The sequence below is a fragment of the Dipteris shenzhenensis genome, chromosome 13, assembly GCF_047967505.1.
Source record: "Dipteris shenzhenensis isolate YYH24624 ecotype China chromosome 13, Dip_SZ_1.0, whole genome shotgun sequence".
Taxonomy (NCBI): domain Eukaryota; kingdom Viridiplantae; phylum Streptophyta; class Polypodiopsida; order Gleicheniales; family Dipteridaceae; genus Dipteris; species Dipteris shenzhenensis.
Genome location: NC_141608.1, coordinates 31,862,458 through 31,870,735, shown reverse-complemented (window position 1 = coordinate 31,870,735; position 8,278 = coordinate 31,862,458).

Genomic DNA, 8,278 nt, shown 5'->3' with positions numbered 1-8,278 from the left:
AGAGAATAGAGAGAGGTTCTGAGAGAGTCTTCATATTTTGCTTGAGAGACTGCTTTGAAAGAGAGATAGTACTATCAAGAATCTTAGACTACCTTAGTCTAAAGCATGTAAGTAGGACTAAGGCTCGCAAGCAAGCCAGCAAGCAAGCAACACAGGTCTAGGCTGGCGCTACTGCTGCAGTTGCACCACCTCTAATCCTCATGGGTTGCTCCATTGTTAGCTGCAGCACTACTCCAAGAGTGCCAACGAACGATGGGTAGCCAGCCGACCCTCTCTAGCCTACTGCACAGCCAGCCACCTCTCCCTCTCGGCCGACTAGCGGCTCTTCTATCGGCCAACACCATAGTAGCTCTACCTCCAAGCAGCTCACCCATGAGCGCGTATTAGTAGCGAAGTTGGCCAGAAAAGCTAGCAGTGCAATCATGTTAAATTACACGGCATAGCGGAACAGAAATTGAACAAAGAATAGAGAGTACATAGCAAACTGGAGATGAACAAAATTTTCCTAAAATACTGATGTAGTACAGATGATGGATCCGTCCACCCGTGCACTCCCAGAGTGGAGCTTAGATGGCAATCTAAACAGATACAAGGTGAAGAGCTACTAGCTGGAAGATCTTTGTTGGAAGATCTGATCGATAGAGGCTATCCTCCACAATGTCATCAGGGTTCTTATCTGTCACATGGTAGCCGCTCTACCATGTCATCTGCCAACTGTCATCACCACCACCTCACCCGGGCCATGTCAACAGTGACTCAATCTGCATATTGTCTAGACTTCTCCCCGCACGGAATGAAAATTCAGGGGCCATTAAATCAAGGGGCTTTGCAAAGTATATAACTTGTTTTTGTGTAGCATCACTCCCACCAATGCTATCATATCCTGACTTTTCAGATGTTTCTTTACCCTTCAAAGAACCTCAACCATCAACTTTTGAAGAACTTCTCTCATTTAGCTTTTGCCTCTTTGATTGTCTACCATCCTTTTGACGAGAAACAAGTAGCTCACTACCTTTTATAGTTTGAAATGCTAAGGAAATCGTTTCGGGACAGACAAGGAGTATGAACAAGTTAATAGTTGGGTCATAATCCCATCATTGTCATAGACATCCAATTAGTAAGCAGACTTCAGATTGTTTAGAGGCATTAACTGACTGATTAGTGGGCAGATAGCACATGATTTAATTTTTTCACACACACATGCCATCATTGTAAGGCCTCTTGGCTATTTTCTGGCATTGTGCACATCATCCAAGCCTTGTACAGCCTCTTGGCTATTCCCAGCATCATTTGCAACAAGCCTTGTAATAGATTGGATTGTACATTGTAGTTCTATCTTCACCAATAGTTTTGACTTTACTTGATACATTCAGTGTTTTGCAATTGATTCAGACAGTGATTTCACAGACACTTTGAGTACATTTTCTTGCACCATGTCTACGACTAGCAACCTCAATTTAGAGACATCTGCTAAGCTAGACAACTCCAATTACGACAAATGGAAATATCGAATGGAGACCATTATTGTGCTTCAAGACAATGGGAGTATGTCGATGGGTCTACACCTAGACCATTGAACGATCTAGCTGCCAGTAATAGCTCTACTCCACTTGTTGCTGCAGTACCAGTAGTAGCAGGATCTACAACAAGATCTAGAGCTACACCAACAGTGACCGCACCTGTAGCAGATCTTGCCATTGCCTGAAAATATGGGACAAGAAAGACAAGTATGCATATCATTCGATCAAGCATACTGTGCAAGATGACATGCTAGTGTAGCTTAACACAGTCAAGACATCAAAAGAAGCATGGGATATGTTCATAGCTCTTTATGAGTCCATGACTTCCAGGATTCTCACACTGGGAAACTAAATCAACCAGAGTTCTGCAATAGTAGTGAAATCGGTCACGCTTACGTACATAGGATCAAGGATTACAACAATTAACTCGCAGCATAGCAGCAACAGGAGAGACCATGAATCTAGCAAAAATGGTTCAAGTCATCCTGAATGGACTACTTGGTAAAGAACTCAAGATGCAAGCCATTCATGCACATAAAGGTCATTCCAATGATTAAGCATTCACCACTTCAGATAGAAGCAAAGGCAGAGGTAGATCATATCAGTGAAGTGGTCATCATCAATAACAAAGTCAGTATCAAAGTCAGAATGAGCATCAGCATCATCCTCAGCAATATCAGCATCAACAAAGAGGAAATCACTCCAATCGAGGAGGATTCCAAGGACAAGGAAATGCATCCACCAATGTGTCAAACATCCAGTGCAACTACTATCATACGCTTGGACACTATGAAAGAGATTGCCACAAGAAGTAGTACGATCAAGGTGGTCAATCTAGCAACAATTGAGGGAATTTTCATGGAAGAGGAAATCATCGCGTTGGACATTCCAGTCATAGTCATTATCCAAATGAACCTGAGAATATGTTCCTTGCAAGGGAGGATATGCAGAAGATTGATATAGTGTACCATTGATGGCAATTCGAAAGGGAAATTCATTTATCAAGTCAACTAAGCGGTACATCGATAGCGGTGCATCATCTCATATGACAAAGCATCAGGAATGGTTCATAGAGATGAAATCATTAGAAGGACAGAAGAATGCCATCTACATGATAGATAACACATTGAATCTAGTTCAAGGGAAAGGCATTGTCCCTATGAACAATTTCACTGGTACGAAAAAATTGGTGTTCAAAGATGTACTCTATGTTCCGAAACTCAGCAAGAATCTCTTATTAGTTGGTCAAATGATAGAACACAACTATCGAGTTATCTTTGATCGAGACGAATGCACTATCAAAGACAAATCTAGGGGATATCAACTAGTAGGAAAAGCAGTCAAGGAAGGATGCTTGTTTAGAATGCTAGCTATAGTACAAGATTTGCATGCCATGTCAGCTCAACCACAACAAATGCCACTTTCAGCAAGATGGCACAAGAGATATGGACATGTTAATTTCAAAGGCTTGATAGAGATAAAAAATCAAAATATGGCAATTGGAATCCAAAACTTCAGTTTCTTGGAAAAGTTTGCGAAGCATGCTGCTTCGATAAACAAAAGTGACCAATTTTGGGAGAAGCACCTCTCGAGTAGAGGTATTCTTGATTTGATACATATCGATGTATGGGGTTATGCCCAAACCCGTAGCATCAATGGTTCACTTTACTACTTGACTTTCATTGACGACTATAGTAGATATTGTTGGGCCTACTTTTTGAAAGAGAAATCTGAAGTCTTTTCTAGACTCTCAAAAATTCAAAGCCATGGTAGAAAACCAGAGAGGTAGAAAGATCAAAGTCATGAGATCAGATGGAGGAGGTGAATACATGTCTTCAGTATTCATGAACTTTTGCAAAAGTAACGGCATTTGAAGACAATTCACATGTGTAGATACTCCTGAGGAGAATGCAAGAGCTGAAAGGACGAATGGTACTTTAGTAGGTAGTGCTAGAGCAATGCTCAGTGAGAAGCATCTTTTGAATCAGTATTGGGAAGAAGCAATAGCCACTGCAATTTATTTTCTAATTGGCTTCCTACTGAACTGATTTAGGGTATGACAAAGTTATGAAGCATTCACTGGACACAAGCCACACATTGGGCATCTCCACATATTTGGTTGCATAGCATATGCCCACATACACGATGATCATCATACAAAATTGGATGCGAAGTCACGTAAATGCATCATGGTTGGCTACAATGAAGAAAGCAAAGCATACAAGTTGTATGATCCCATCGACCAAAAGGTCATTATCTCCAGAGATGTAATCTTTGATGAGGAATCAGAATGGAAGACCTCAAATACACAAGAGATAGACACACCAATTACATAGTCATCTACAGGAAAGATTGATGAAGAAGAGCAAGAATTGTCAGAAGCATGTCAAGAAGAGCCACAACAACTTAGACGGTCTACTAGGGAAAGCAGGCCATGAGCTAGATTGACATATGCTAAGAAAGGCAAAGCAATGTAGGTTGAAACCACCAACTATGATCACTTATTTCATTAATTTTGGATTCATATGTCTACATTTGGACTAATCCTAAAAATGCTTCCCAAATGTAAAGTTTACTTTATGAAAAGGTCATTCGAGAATCAAAAGTTTACTTTCTGACACTATCATCTCCACATAATAAAATTCACAATATCTCTCTATAATCATTAGGGGAGAAATGGGGTCTCAAAAGGGCCCTCAATTAGTGTTTCTTAATTTCAAGCATATTAGGGAGGGATTTGATGTGTACCAATGATAGTGCTCCAAGGTGTGGGATGATGGTATGTTAAGGTGGAGGATGGGAAGGCCTAGAAAGAGCCCTTGTTGGCCCTTATAGTAGGGACCACCCAAACCATCCTCCCCCCCCCTTAACCCATGCTTAACACGCCTCCTATCTGCACCTTCCCCACATCAGCCCCAAATGGCATTCAAGAGGAGGTGGGCCCTCTTGACAAAATATGAAGAGGGGAGAGGAGAAGAGTGGAGATGAGGAGAGAGGGCACAGCTAGAGAGCACACCACAAATGACTAACTGTACACTAGAATTAGTTGAAAAAATAGAATATATACAAACCCTTTTAGGGTTAGGGTTAGGGGATCTAACCCTTTCCTTTATAGCACTCTATAAGGTTAGTGCTATGCACATATGATCACGTGATGGTGCTATGCACACATGATCACATGATGTTGAGCGTGAACTCTCAACACCTTCCCTCAAGATCAACATCATGAAGTAGGCCTTCCCTCAAGATGATGATTCTGGGGAATCGAAGAAGGACTGAGCATTACATTCCATCACACCCCTTTAATGGGAATGTCCTTCCTCTGCATCAAACCAAGAGCTAGTCGGTGTTTCTCGAATAGCTCTTTACCGAGTGGTTTGGTAAAGATATCTGCAACATTTTCTTTGCTATCACAATGCTGCAGTGTGATGTCACCAAGTAACACTCTTTCTCTGATGAAGTGCTCTCTGACATCAATGTGCTTTGTTCTGGAGTGATATACTGGATTTTTGGCCAATGCTTGAGCCGATTGATTATCACAGTATATTGTTGTTGGCTTTGACTCATCAAAGTAATCTGTTTCTGACAATAGTCTTCTGAGCCATATAGCCTCACATGCACCTGTAGTGAGTGCTCTATATTCTGCTTCAGTTGAAGACAAAGAAACAGTTGGCTGTTTGTTTGACAACCATGATATAGCACCTTGACCAAGGAAAAATGCATATCCCTGTGTCGATCTCCTGGTCTCATGATCTCCAGCATAGTCACTATCACAGTATCCATGCAACCGTGGATGACTTCCTCTGTATTCTATCCCAAATTGTCTTGTACCTCTGATGTATCTCAAGACTCTTTTGGCTGCATTCCAGTGAGACTGTTTTGGATTTGCCATAAATTGTGCTAGTGAGCTTACTGCATAACAAATATCTGGCCGTGTGATTGTCAGATATATAAGAGATCCAATGAGTTGCCTGTAGTATATGTCATTGACTGTAGGCTTTTCTGAATCTTTAGTAAGTTTCAAACTCTGTTCCATGGGAGTGGCTGCAATCTTGCAATCTGCCATATGAAACTTCTTCAGGAGACTGTCAACATATTTGAGCTGACTCATGAATGTGCTATTTGAATCTCTCCAGAACTCAATTCCAAGACAATAGTGCATAAGTCCAAGATCTTTCATGTCGAACTCTGCAGATAAGTCTTGTTTTAGCTTTCTGATGAAGCTATCCTTGCTTCCTGTCACAATCAGATCATCTACGTACAAAAGTGCAATAGTAATATCCTCCCCTTGAACTTTGTAGTAGAGAGTATGATCTGCATTAGACTTCATGTATCCCAGATCAGCAAAATACTTGTCAATCCTGCTGTACCAACTTCTGGGTGCTTGCTTTAAGCCATAGAGACTTTTCTTGAGATGGCAAACCTTGTTCTCCTGTCCTGGTTCAACATAACCGGCTGGTTGTTGCATGTAGACTTCCTCGTCTAGATAACCATTGAGAAATGCATTCTTGACATCGAGCTGATACACATTCCATTTACTGAGTGTTGCTAGTGATATCAAGAACCGTATGGAATCCATCTTTGCTACTGGAGCATAAGTCTCATCATAATCTTGACCATATTGTTGTGCAAATCCTTTTGCAACTAATCTGGCTTTGTATCTCTGAATACTGCCATCTGGATTGTACTTCACTTTGTATACCCATTTGTTGGCTATGGACTTCTTTCCTGGTGGAAGGTCGCATAATTCCCAAGTGTTATTTTTATACAAAGCATCCATTTCCTCATTCATTGCAGTTTGCCATTCTGGCTTATCTACTGCGTCTTCGAAGTACACTGGCTCTTCTGTAGCCATGATGGTAGTCATAAGAGCATAGTTGGTGGTTTCCACCTGAATTGCTTTGCCTTTCTGAGCATATGTCAATCTGGCTGGTGGTCTGCTTTCCCTAGTAGACCGTCTGAGCTGCTGTGACGCTGATTGGGGTGTTGCTGGCAATTCTTGCTCTTCTTCATCAACATGTTCTGTAGATGACTGTGAAGTCGATGCTTCTATCTCCTGTGTAGGTGAGGTTTTCCATTCTGATTCCTCATCGAAGATTACATCTCTGGAGATAATGACTTTGCGGTTGATGGGATCATACAATTTGTATGCTTTACTTTCTTCACTGTAGCCAACCATGATGCATTTGCGTGACTTCGCATCCAATTTCCTGCGATGATCATCATGTATGTGGGCATATGCTATGCAACCAAATATGCGGAGATGCCCAATGCGTGGCTTGTGTCCAGTGAATGCTTCATAAGGAGTCATACCTTGAACCGGTTCTGTAGGAAGCCGATTAAGCAAGTAGTTAGCTGTAGCTATTGCTTCTGCCCAATATTGATTCGGAAGATGCTTTTCACTAAGCATTGCTCTAGCATTGTCTGCTAAAGTCCCATTCTTCCTTTCAGCTATTGCATTTTGCTGAGGAGTATCTGCACATGTGAATTGTCTTCGAATGCCGTGAGTTTTGCAAAAGTTCATGAAGGCTGAAGACATGTATTCACCTCCTCTATCTGATCTCATGACCTTGATCTTTCTGCCTGTTTGGTTTTCTACCATGGCTTTGAATTCTTGAAATCTGGCAAACACTTCAGATTTCTCTTTCAGAAAGTAGACCCAACAATATCTGCTGTAGTCGTCGATGAAGGTCAAGTAATAAAGTGAACCATTGATGCTGCGGGTCTGGGCATAACCCCATACATCTGTATGAATTAAATCAAGAATACCTCGTGCACGAGAGGTACTTCTGACAAAGTTGGTTCGCTTTTGTTTGCCGAAGCAGCATGCTTCACAAACCTTTCCAAGAAACTGTAGCTTCGGAATCCCAATTGCCATATTTTGATTCCTTAGATCTAACAAGTACTTGAAGTTGACATGACCATATCTCTTGTGCCATTTTGCAGATAGTGGCATCTGTTGCATTTGAGCTGACATGGCATGTTTATCTGGTACTGTAGCTAGCATCCTGTATAAGCGTCCTTCCTTGACACCTTTTGCTACTAGCTGACCTCTTTTGGATTTGTCTCTGATAGTGCATTCATCACCGTCAAAGATGACTTTGTAGTTGTGTTCCGTCATTTGACCTACTGACAAAAGGTTCTTGCTGAGCTTCGGAACATAGAGCACATCTTTGACTAATCCTTTTGTACCAGTGAAATTGTTCATAGGGATAACACCTGTCCCTTGAACCGGATTCGGTGTATTGTCTGCTGTGTAGATGACATTCTTTTGACCTTCTAATGGCTTCATTTCTGTGAACCATTCCTGATGATTTGTCATATGAGATGATGCACCGCTGTCGATGTACCAAGGATCCTGTTCCACTTGGTCGACTTGATAGCTGAAATCTTCTTTGGGATTGAAAACAGTGTCTAGGTGCATTGTATCAGTCTGATGCAATTCCTCACTTGCAAGAAACATATTTCCATGTTCATTTGCAAAATGACTGTGACTAGAATGTCCACCACGATGATTTCCTCTTCCTCGGGAATTCCCTCGATTACTGCTGGATTGACCGCCTTGGTCATACTGCTTCTTGCGGCAATCTCTTTCATAGTGTCCAAACTTGTGACAATAGTTGCATTGAATGTTTGACACATTGGTGGATGCATTCCCTCATCCTTGGAATCTTCCTCGGTTGGAATGATTTCCTCTTTGCTGATTTTGATGTTGCTGAGGATGCTGCTGATGCTGATGCTGATTCTGACTTTGATTT